The sequence below is a fragment of the Chiloscyllium punctatum genome, chromosome 32, assembly GCF_047496795.1.
Source record: "Chiloscyllium punctatum isolate Juve2018m chromosome 32, sChiPun1.3, whole genome shotgun sequence".
Taxonomy (NCBI): Eukaryota; Metazoa; Chordata; class Chondrichthyes; order Orectolobiformes; family Hemiscylliidae; genus Chiloscyllium; species Chiloscyllium punctatum.
In genome coordinates, this window is record NC_092770.1 from 13,930,019 (window position 1) to 13,942,457 (window position 12,439).

Consider the following 12,439-nt stretch of genomic DNA (forward strand, 5'->3'; position numbering starts at 1 on the left):
GTCCTCCCTTATTTCCTAGACACCCTTTCTCTTACAGTCCTTCCTTTTCACTGAAACATACTTTTGCTGAGCACTTTGAAAACTTGCTTTGAAAGTCCTTCACTGCTCATCAACTGTCCCACGATAAAATCTTTGTTTCCAGTCTACTATAGCTAAGTCCTCCCTCATCCTATTGTAATCTCCATTGCTTAAGCACAGGACTGTGGTATTGGATTTTATCTTCACATTCTCCATCTGTATTCTAAATTCAGCCATACTATGGTCGCTTTACAAAGAGGATTCCTAATGATGAGATCATTAATTATTCCTGTCTCATTACACAGGACCAGATCTAGGATAGGTTGCTCTCTTGTTGGTTCCATTACATAGTGTTCAAGAAAACTATTGTATTCTACTTTTTTTTAGCTGTAGCAGTCAGAAGCTGTTTGGGTCTCAGAAGGGTTGGAGCTTCAGTAAAGGATTCGTAGATGCTACTTTCTCTGAAATCTCTCTTATTGTTATTTCTTCCTGGATTGGAAAATAGCATATGAGAATCTGTGTCTGAATTTACCTTTTTGCCAAGAGGTCTGTTTGTGGGATGTTTCTATATTAGAACAGTTAATTAGTAATCGGTACTGTATCTATTATTCAGTTAAGTTTTCCAATAATTAAATGATTTTAAATACCTCTTTCTTTCATTTGTATTTTAACTATTTGTATTTTAAAAGAAATTGTGTTTTGCTTAACATCAAGTAGCATCACATCTGGAAAGTACAATTCACATCTACCTTTTAAAGTAAGAAAAAAGTTTGGCTCGAGGCTACTTTCTTGAAATATTTTGAGGAGGTCTGGCTTGGTCCATAAGAAATGACACATCAGCCTTCATTATAAGAGGATTTGATAGCTGCAGTGAAGGATTCTTGCTGATATTGAATATAGCTGTTGTAAGACCACACACTAAGAATTACATGCAGGGTTGGTATCTTTTCCCAAGGTTGGCTGAGGATATTGAGCCTGTATTTTCAGGAGTTCAGAAGAATGAGGGGTGGTTGAATTATACAAAAGTCCTACAACGTTTGACAGGGTAAACACAGTAAAGAACGTGCCCCTGTCTGTGCTGTCTGGAACTAGAAAGGACAGTTTAGGAATAAGAGATAAGCCATTTATAACTGAGATGAGGAAAGATCTCTCAGGTGGTGCTTCTTTGTAACTCTGTATGCCAGAGGGCTTTGCAGGCTAAGTCATTGGGTATATTTAACGTAGATATTGATTGTTTCCTAAAGTTAAACTATTAAGTAATATGCGGTAGTGCAGTAAAATGGCAATGAGATAGAAGGTCAATTGAAGGCTTAGTGGAATCCATAGGCTGACTGGCCTACTACTGGATTAGTGGTGCTGGAAGAGCACAGCAGTTCAGGCAGCATCCAACGAGCAGCGAAATCGACGTTTCGGGATTCCTGATGAAGGGCTTTTGCCCGAAACGTCGATTTCGCTGCTCGTTGGATGCTGCCTGAACTGCTGTGCTCTTCCAGCACCACTAATCCAGTATTTGCTTTCCAGCATCTGCAGTCATTGTTTTTACCTCATTGATTTTGGCCTACTACTGTTTGTATTTTGTATATTCCTACACAGGTGTCTTCATCCATTTTTACAATACATACCTTCAAAAAATAATCAATGCAGTCGTAAAAGAAACCGGAAGATGTAGGCTCACACTCATGCAAGAAAACTGTTGTTATGACAAAGAAAGAAGATATTCCAGTAAGCAAATAGCACAGTAAAGAAGCAAGTTAGAATGTGTAAGTCAATTTAACTGTCTGTGAAACACTAACCTCTGATATTAAACACAGCATTGAGGTACAAAAAAAAGGATTAGACAAGGCAAAAAATGTTTTTACTAAATTAAGCAATAGTCAAACAAATGTCAGCTTGAGTCTTGAAACATGAAAACATGTACAAAAATGTAATCCTTGATGATACAGTGAGTAAGGGTGAACCAGCTCCCATTTTTCCAGTCTCCATAATGAGTCACAACAAAGGTTTAAGTTCTTCTTAGCATGAGCCACACCTCTCCTCAACAAAAAAAATGGTTGACTTTTACCACAGCAGTAAGGAGCCAATTGCAAGATTGCCTTAAGATAAAAATAAAAACAAGTTTAGTAGCTGCTAGTCCTAAAAATAATAATAAAAATGTGATACAGCCTTTGTGCAGTCACTTCAGCCTTCATCCACACACAGGTACGAAAGGATGGTGCCCACTACAAAGATAAAAAATACATTGTTTAAAGTCCTTTGAGTGACCTCATAATGTCTGGTTTTAACCTGAATTCACAATTGATTTGTTGGATTCTTGGACTGTCTCCAGAAGCAAATACCTGCAGCTATCTTTTAAGTCCTTGGCATTCTGATGGTCCTTTACAGTCAGTGCTGTAACAAGTGTTTTTTCTTCTCAAGAGTCAGAGAGAGAGAGAAAGGGAGAGCCATTTCCAGTTCTAAATCTCTCCTGTTTTGTAAAAGGAGCTCCTCAAAATATAATCTGTGTAATATTCTGTGCCTGGGGAAGATATGTTCTTAGGCTTCATAATTGTAGACAAGGTTCCATGTCCAACATGTGACATTTCTTACAGTGGCGGGATTAAAATAAGAAATTAAAGCCTTTTCATGCATTTCATGGGGCGGGTGGAGAGAGTACACTGGTTTCATTGTCCTTTGGCAGAAACGTTAGTATCAGCTCAGAGTGACTTGTTGATTTTGTGAAGGATTTTTTTACAGAACTAAACAATATTGAAGAAAAAACATCAGCTTGAGTCTTGAATTGAGAATTTGTGTTCTAAAATGTTGTGCTTAGTGTTATGATCGGCTATGGTTACTCTAAGAATAACCAGTTTATGGCCAACATTGGGGATGGAATCAAGTGATGGCAGTGGTTATTTAAGTAAACATTTTTGACTGCCTTTTAAAATCCACAACGTTTGGACAACAGCATTTAAAGATCTGTAGTTCCCATGTTTCATAACATTGTGTGACTTCCCTGATATGAGAAAATGGAATGTAGTCAATATTGTAATGAAGGGGTCAGAATGAAATAACTAGGAAGGCTGTAAAATAGTTACATAGTTTCTGGACTAATAATGCAGAACTCATTGCTCATAATCTGAGGATACTGGGTTAAATCCTACCATGACAGATGGTGAACATAGAACAGGTCAGGACAAGCCCTTCAACCCACCATGATGCCATTCTAAGTGAATCCCATGTGTCTGCATATGGTCTGTATCCCTCTATTCTCCGCCAGTTCATGTGTCTGTCTAAATGCCTCTTAAACACTGCTATCCTATCTGTTTCTATGACCTCTCCTAACAGTCTGTTCCAGGCATCTACCACCCTCCATGTAAAAATGTTGCCTTGCACACCTCCTTTAAACTCCCCCTCTCCCCACTTTAAACTTATGTCCCCTACTATCTGATATTTCCACCATAGGAAAGACTCTGGCGATCTGCCCTATCCATGCTTCTCATAAAGTTATACATTAGTTCAACGCTCAGCCTTTGACAATCTAGCAAAAAAAAATCCACATTTGTCCAACCTCTCCTTATAGCTACTACACTCTAGTCCAGGCAACCTCCTGGTAACAAAAACAGAAGTTGGTGGAAAAGCTCAGCAGGTCTGGCAGCATCTGTGGAGAGGAATCAGAATTAACATTTCAGGTTCAGTGACTCTTCAAGACTGGCAAATCCTTTCTGCACCTTCTCTAACGCCTCCACGTCCTTCCAAAAGTGTGGCAATCAGAAGGGCAATCAGAACACAATACTCCAAATATGGCCAAATTAAAATTCTTATACAATTGCAACATGACTGGCAAGCATACCTTATGCCTTCTTTACCACCTTATACACTGGTATGCCACTTTCAGGGAATTGTGGACTTGCACCCCAAGATCCGTCTGTATATCAATGCTCCTAAGGTGTCCTGCCATTTACTGTATATTTACTTTTTGCATTTGATCGCCCAAAGTGCATCACCTCTCACTTGTCTGGAATAATCCCCATCTGCCATTTTTCCACCCAACTTTCCAACTGATCTATAGCCTGTTGTATTCTTTCACAACATTCAACACTATCCACAACTCCAGACATCACACCACCTACATTTTTATCTAAATAACTAATTTACATGACAAACAACAGTCCCAATACTGATCCTTGAGAAACGTCACTGGTTGCAGTGGTTCTGGAGCAGCGGACGGCCCAGGGATGTAGTACCAGTCCAGCGGCTGACACAGGGAAGTAGTCTCGGAGCAGTAACCGGTACGGGGAAGTAGTCTCGGAGCAGTGACCGGTATGGGGAAGGATACGGGGAAGTAGTCTCAGAGCAGTGACCGGTATGGGGAAGGATATGGGGAAGTAGTTCCGGAACAGTGACCGGTACGGGGAAGGAAACGGGGAAGTAGTCTCAGAGCAGTGACCGGTATGGAGAAGGATATGGGGAAGTAGTTCCGGAACAGTGACCGGTACGGGGAAGTAGTTCAGGAGCAGTGACCGGTACGGGGAAGTAGTCTCGGAACAGTGACCGGTATGGGGAAGTAATTCAGGAGCAGTGACCGGTATGGTGTAGTAGTGTTGGAGCAGTGACCGGTACGGGGAAGTGGTTCCGGAGCAGTGACTGGTCCGGGGAAGTAGTTCCGGAGCAGTGACCGGTACGGGGAAGTAGTTCTGGAGCAGTGACCGGTACGGGGAAGTAGTCTCAGAGCAGTGACTGGTACGGGGAAGTAGTTCTGGAGCAGTGACCGGTACGGGGAAGTAGTCTCGGAGCAGTGACCGGTACGGGGAAGTAGTCTCGGAGCAGTGGCCAGTATGAGGATGTAGTCTCGGAGCAGTGACCGGTATGGGGAAGTAGTCTCAGAGCAGTGACTGGTACGGGGAAATAGTTCTGCAGCAGTGACCGGTACGGGGTAGTAGTATCGAAGCAGTGACCGAGGATGTAGTCTCAGAGCAGTACTGGTACGGGGAAGTAGTTCTGGAGCAGTGACCCTTACGGGGAAGTAGTTCTGGAGCAGTGACCGGTACGGGATAGTAGTCTCAGAGCAGTGACCGGTATGGGGAAGTAGTGTCGGAGCAGTGACCGGTACGGGAAAGGATACGGGGAAGTAGTTCTGGTGCAGTGACCGGTACGGGGAAGTAGTTCTGGAGCAGTGACCGGTACGGGGAAGTAGTCTCGGAGCAGTGACCGTTACAGGGAAGTAGTTCCGGAGCAATGACCGGTACGGGGAAGTAGTGTCGCAGCAGTGACCGGTACGGGGAAGGATACGGGGAAGTAGTCTCGGAGCAGTGACCGGTACGGGGAAGTAGTTCTGCAGCAGTGACCGGTATGGGGAAGTAGTTCTGCAGCAGTGACCGGTATGGGGAAGTAGTTCCGGAGCAGTGACCGGTACGGGGAAGTAGTCTCGGAGCAGTGACCGGTACGGGGTAGTATAAGGGGAAGTAGTCTCGGAGCAGTGACTGGTACGGGGAAGTAGTACCGAAGCAGTGACCGGTACGGGGAAGTAATATCGAAGCAGTGACCGATACGGGAAGTAGTATCGAAGCAGTGGCCGGTACGGGGAAGGATACAGGGAAGTAGTCTCAGAGCAGTGGTACCGGTATGGGGCAGCATACGGGGAAGTAGTTCCGGAACAGTGACCGGTACGGGGAAGTAGTCTCGGAGCAGTGACTGGTACGGGGAGGTAGTCTCTGAGCAGTGACCGATACGGGGAAGTAGTCTCGGAGCAGTGACCGGTATGGGGAAGGATACGGGGAAGTAGTTCCGGAACATTGACCAGTATGGGGAAGGATACGGGGAAGTAGTCTCAGAGCAGTGACCGGTATAGGGAAGGATACGGGAAAGTAGTCTCAGAGCAGTGACCGGTATGGGGAAGGATACGGGGAAGTAGTCGCAGAGCAGTGATTGGTATGGGGAAGGATACGGGGACGTAGTCACGGAGCAATGACTGGTACGGGGAAGTAGTTCCGGAGCAGTGACCGGTATGGGGAAGTATAAGGGGAAGTAGTCTCGGAGCGGTGACCGGTATGGGGAAGTATAAGGGGAAGTAGTCTCGGAGCGGTGACCGGTATGAGGAAGTAGTCTCAGAGCAGTGACTGGTACGGGGAAGTAGTATCGAAGCAGTGACCGGTATGGGGAAGGATATGGGGAAGTAGTCTCAGAGCAGTGGTACCGGTATGGGGCAGGATTCGGGGAAGTAGTTCTGTAGCAGTGACCGGTACGGGGAAGTAGTCTCGGAGCAGTGACCGGTACGGGGAGGTAGTCTCGGAGCAGTGACCGATACGGGGAAGGATACGGGGAAGTAGTCTCAGAGCAGTGGTACCGGTATGGGGCAGGATTCGGGGAAGTAGTTCTGTAGCAGAGACCGGTACGGGGAAGTAGTCTCGGAGCAGTGACCGGTACGGGGAAGTAGTCTCGGAGCAGTGACCGGTACGGGGAAGTAGTCTCGGAACAGTGACCGGTATGGGGAAGTAATTCAGGAGCAGTGACCGGTATGGTGTAGTAGTGTTGGAGCAGTGACCGGTACGGGGAAGTGGTTCCGGAGCAGTGACTGGTCCGGGGAAGTAGTTCCGGAGCAGTGACCGGTACGGGGAAGTAGTTCTGGAGCAGTGACCGGTACGGGGAAGTAGTCTCAGAGCAGTGACTGGTACGGGGAAGTAGTTCTGGAGCAGTGACCGGTACGGGGAAGTAGTCTCGGAGCAGTGACCGGTACGGGGAAGTAGTCTCGGAGCAGTGGCCAGTATGAGGATGTAGTCTCGGAGCAGTGACCGGTATGGGGAAGTAGTCTCAGAGCAGTGACTGGTACGGGGAAATAGTTCTGCAGCAGTGACCGGTACGGGGTAGTAGTATCGAAGCAGTGACCGAGGATGTAGTCTCAGAGCAGTACTGGTACGGGGAAGTAGTTCTGGAGCAGTGACCCTTACGGGGAAGTAGTTCTGGAGCAGTGACCGGTACGGGATAGTAGTCTCAGAGCAGTGACCGGTATGGGGAAGTAGTGTCGGAGCAGTGACCGGTACGGGAAAGGATACGGGGAAGTAGTTCTGGTGCAGTGACCGGTACGGGGAAGTAGTTCTGGAGCAGTGACCGGTACGGGGAAGTAGTCTCGGAGCAGTGACCGTTACAGGGAAGTAGTTCCAGAGCAATGACCGGTACGGGGAAGTAGTGTCGCAGCAGTGACCGGTACGGGGAAGGATACGGGGAAGTAGTCTCGGAGCAGTGACCGGTACGGGGAAGTAGTTCTGCAGCAGTGACCGGTATGGGGAAGTAGTTCTGCAGCAGTGACCGGTATGGGGAAGTAGTTCCGGAGCAGTGACCGGTACGGGGAAGTCGTCTCGGAGCAGTGACCGGTACAGGGTAGTATAAGGGGAAGTAGTCTCGGAGCAGTGACCGGTACGGGGTAGTATAAGGGGAAGTAGTCTCGGAGCAGTGACTGGTACGGGGAAGTAGTACCGAAGCAGTGACCGGTACGGGGAAGTAATATCGAAGCAGTGACCGATACGGGAAGTAGTATCGAAGCAGTGGCCGGTACGGGGAAGGATACAGGGAAGTAGTCTCAGAGCAGTGGTACCGGTATGGGGCAGCATACGGGGAAGTAGTTCCGGAACAGTGACCGGTACGGGGAAGTAGTCTCGGAGCAGTGACTGGTACGGGGAGGTAGTCTCTGAGCAGTGACCGATACGGGGAAGTAGTCTCGGAGCAGTGACCGGTATGGGGAAGGATACGGGGAAGTAGTTCCGGAACATTGACCAGTATGGGGAAGGATACGGGGAAGTAGTCTCAGAGCAGTGACCGGTATAGGGAAGGATACGGGAAAGTAGTCTCAGAGCAGTGACCGGTATGGGGAAGGATACGGGGAAGTAGTCGCAGAGCAGTGATTGGTATGGGGAAGGATACGGGGACGTAGTCACGGAGCAATGACTGGTACGGGGAAGTAGTTCCGGAGCAGTGACCGGTACGGGCAAGTAGTTCTGCAGCAGTGACCGGTACGGGGTAGTAGTTCCGGAGCAGTGACCGGTACGGGGAAGTAGTCTCGGAGCAGTGACCGGTATGGGGAAGTATAAGGGGAAGTAGTCTCGGAGCGGTGACCGGTATGAGGAAGTAGTCTCAGAGCAGTGACTGGTACGGGGAAGTAGTATCGAAGCAGTGACCGGTATGGGGAAGGATATGGGGAAGTAGTCTCAGAGCAGTGGTACCGGTATGGGGCAGGATTCGGGGAAGTAGTTCTGTAGCAGTGACCGGTACGGGGAAGTAGTCTCGGAGCAGTGACCGGTACGGGGAGGTAGTCTCGGAGCAGTGACCGATACGGGGAAGGATACGGGGAAGTAGTCTCAGAGCAGTGGTACCGGTATGGGGCAGGATTCGGGGAAGTAGTTCTGTAGCAGAGACCGGTACGGGGAAGTAGTCTCGGAGCAGTGACCGGTACGGGGAAGTAGTCTCGGAGCAGTGACCGGTACGGGGAAGTAGTTCTGGAGCAGTGACCGGTACGGGAAAGTATAAGGGGGAGTAGTCTCGGAGCAGTGACCGGTATGAGGAAGTAGTCTCGGAGAAGTGACTGGTACGGGGAAGTAGTTCTGGAGCAGTGACTGGTACGGGGAAGTAGTTCCGGAGCAGTGACCGGTATGAGCAAGTAGTTCTGGAGCAGTGACCGGTACGGGGTAGTAGTTCTGGAGAAGTGACCGGTACGGGGAAGTAGTCTCGGAGCAGTGACTGGTATGGGGAAGGATACGGGGATGTAGTTCCGGAACAGTGACCTGTATGGGGAAGGATACGGGGAAGTCGTCTCAGAGCAGTGACCGGTATGGGGAAGTAGTCTCGGAGCAGTGATCGGTATGGGGAAGTAGTTCCGGAGCAGTGACCGGTATGGGAAAGTAGTCTCGGAGCAGTGACCGGTACGGGGAAGTAGTTCAGGAGCAGTGACCGGTATGGGGAAGTAGTTCTGGAGCAGTGACTGGTACGGGGAAGTAGTTCTGGAGCAGTGACCGGAACGGGGAAGTAGTCTCAGAGCAGTGACCGGTACGGGGAAGTAGTTCTGGAGCAGTGGCTGGTACGGGGAAGTAGTCTCGGAGCAGTGACCGGTACGGGGAAGTAGTCTCAGAGCAGTGACCGGTACGGGGAAGTAGTTCTGGAGCAGTGGCTGGTACGGGCAAGTAGTCTCGGAGCAGTGACCGGTACGGGCAAGTAATATCGAATCAGTGACTGATACGGGAAGTAGTATCGAAGCAGTGACCGGTACAGGGAAGGATACGGGGAAGTAGTCTCGGAGCAGTGACCGGTATGGGGAAGGATACGGGGAAGTAGTATCGGAGCAGTGACCGGTATGGGGAAGGATACGGGATGTAGATCCGGAACAGTGACCTGTATGGGGAAGGATACGGGGAAGTAGTCTCAGAGCCGTGACCGGTATGGGGAAGGATACGGGGAAATAGTCTCAGAGCAGTGACCGGTATGGGAAGGATACGGGGAAGTAGTCTCAGAGCAGTAACCGGTATGGGGAAGGATACGGGGAAGTAGTCTCGGAGCAGTGACCGGTAGGGGAAGTAGTTCCGGAGCAGTGACCGGTACGGGCAAGTAGTTCTGGAGCAGTGACCGGTATGGGCAAGTAGTTCGGGAGCAGTGACCGGTACGGGCAAGTAGTTCGGGAGCAGTGACCGGTACGGGGAAGTAGTCTCGGAGAAGTGACCGGTATGAGGAAGGATACGGGGAAGTAGTCTCAGAGCAGTAACTGGTATGGGAAAGGATACGGGGAAGTAGTCTCGGATCAGTACCGGTACGGTGAAGTAGTTCCGGAGCAGTGACCGGTACGGGGAAGGATACGGGTAAGTAGTCTCAGAGCAGTGACCTTTATGGGGAAGGATACGGGGAAGTAGTCTCAGAGCAGTGACCGGTACGGCGAAGGATACGGGGAAGTAGTCTTGGAGCAGTAACTGGTATAGGAAAGGATACGGGGAAGTAGTCTCGGAGCAGTGACCGGTACGGGGAAGTAGTTCCGGAGCAGTGACTGGTACGGGGTAGTAGTCTCGGAGCAGTGACCGGTACAGGGAAGTAGTTCAGGAGCAGCAGCGGCCAGTGCAGGGAAGTAGTTCTGGAGCTTTTTCCTGTCCGGGAGCAGCGGGAGATAGCAGCAGGTAGATAGGATAATGAAGAAGGCGTTTGTTATGCTTTCCTTTATTGGTCAGAGTATTGAGTACAGGAATTGGGAAGTCATGATGCGGCTGTACAATGGTTAGGCCGCTGTTGGAATATTGCATGTGATTCTGGTCTCCTTCCTATCGGAAAGATGTTTTGAAACTTGATAGGGTTCAGAAAAGATTTACCAGGATGTTGCCAGGATTGGAGGATTTGAGCTATGGGGAGAGGCTGAACAGGCTGGGGCTGTTTTCCCTGAAGCGTCGGAGGCTGAGGGGTGACCTTATAGAGGTTTACAAAATTATGAGGGGCATGGATAGGATAAATAGACAAAGTCTTTTCCCTGGGGTTGTGGAGTCCAGAACTAGAGAGCGTAGGTTTAGGGTGAGAGGGGAAAGATATAAAAGAGACCTTCGGGGCACCTTTATCACGCAGAGGGTAGTACATGTATGGAATGAGCTGTCCAAGGAAGTGGTGGAGGCTGGTACAATTGCAACATTTAAGAGGCATTTGGATGGGTATATGAATAGATGGGTTTGGAGGGATATGGGCTGGGTGCTGGCAGGTGGGACTACATTGGGTTGGGATATCTGGTCAGCATGGACGGGTTGGACCGAAGGGTCTGTTTCCATGCTGTACATCTCTATGACTCTATGAGACAGAACGGAGGTCATGAGCAGATCAGGAGGGTGCCGGGAGGGTAAGGAATCTGTTTAAACTCTTACCTTCAAAGCCTGCAGCCTTTTTCCTGTCTGGGAGCTGTGGGAGAGAAAGTGGAGGTGACGTGGAGACCAGAAGGTTGCCGGGAAAGTAAAGACTTAGTATATATTTGAGCAGCGGCTAATCCCGAGATACTACATGTGTATTTTCTCCCCCGCCCTGCCTTCTCTAACCAAAAGAAGAAGACTGTGTAATGGTAATGTTCTTTATTTTCTTTCATATATTTAAGTGCATTATTTGGTTTCAGTTAGTTGATATAAAGCTAAGGTTTACAATGGCATGGAACCTCAGACCTGTGGCATCTGCTTCTTGCCTGATGTGGGAGCTCAGCCACATTCCTGACTCTTACACTTGCAAGAAGTGTGTCCAGCTGCAGCTCTTGTTTGACCGCATGGAGCTCTGGAGCTGTGGATGGACACACTGTGGAGCATCCGCGATGCTGAGGAGGTCGTGCATAGCACGTTTAGTGAACTGGTCACACTGCAGTTTAGAATTGCTGAGGGAGACAGTGAATGGGTGACCCAAAGGCAGAAAAAGAGTAGGAAGGCAGTGCAGGTGTCCCCTGCGGTCATCTCCCTCCAAAACAGGTATACCGATTTGGATACAGTTGGGGGAGATGGCTCACTGGGGAGGACAGCAGTTGCCAAGATTGTGGTACCATGGTGGGCACTGCTGTTCAGAAGGGCGGGAAAAAGACTCTTAGGGCCATAGTCATTGGGGATTCTATTGTAAGGGGAGTAGATTGGCGGTTCTATGGCTGAAAACGAGTCTCCTGGGTTGTATGTTGCCTCACAGGTGCTCGGGTCATTGATGTCACCGATCAGCTGAGAGTATTCTAAAAGGGGAGGGTGAAAAGCCAGTTGCCTTGGTGCATATAGGCACCAACGATATAAGTAAAAAATGAGATGAGGTCCTGAAAGCAGAATTCAGGGAGCTCGGAGAGAAGTTCAAAAGGAGAACCTCAAAGGTAGTGATTGGTGGAGTAGCAGAAAGTACAGCGGACTGTCAAAGAATACAGGAGAATATAGATAGACTGGAGAGTTGGGCGAAGATGTGGCAGATGGAATTCAATCCAGGTAATTGAGAGGTGATGCATTTTTGGGAAGTCTAATTCTGCAGCAAATTATACAGTAAACGGAAGATCCTTGGGAAAGGTTGATGAGCAGAGATCTGGCGTTCAGGTCCATTGTACCCTGAAGGTTGCTGCACAGGTGGATAGAGTGGTCAAGAAGGCATATGGTATGCTTGCCTTCATTCGACGGGGTATTGAGTATAAGAGCTGGCAGGTCATGTTAAAATTGTACAAGACCTTGGTTCAGCCACATTTAGAATGCTGTATACAGTTTTAGTGGCCACATTACCAAAAGGATGTGGATGCTTTGGAGAGAGTGCAGAGAACGTTTACGAGGATGTTGCCTGCTATGAAGAGGGGTTGAGTACATTAGGTTTGTTTTCATTAGAAAAAAAGGAGATTGAGGGGCGACCTGATTCAGGTCTACAAAATCATCAAGGATAAAGACAGGGTAGATAGAGATAAGCTTTTTCCCAGGGTGAAGGATTCAATAACAAGAAGTTA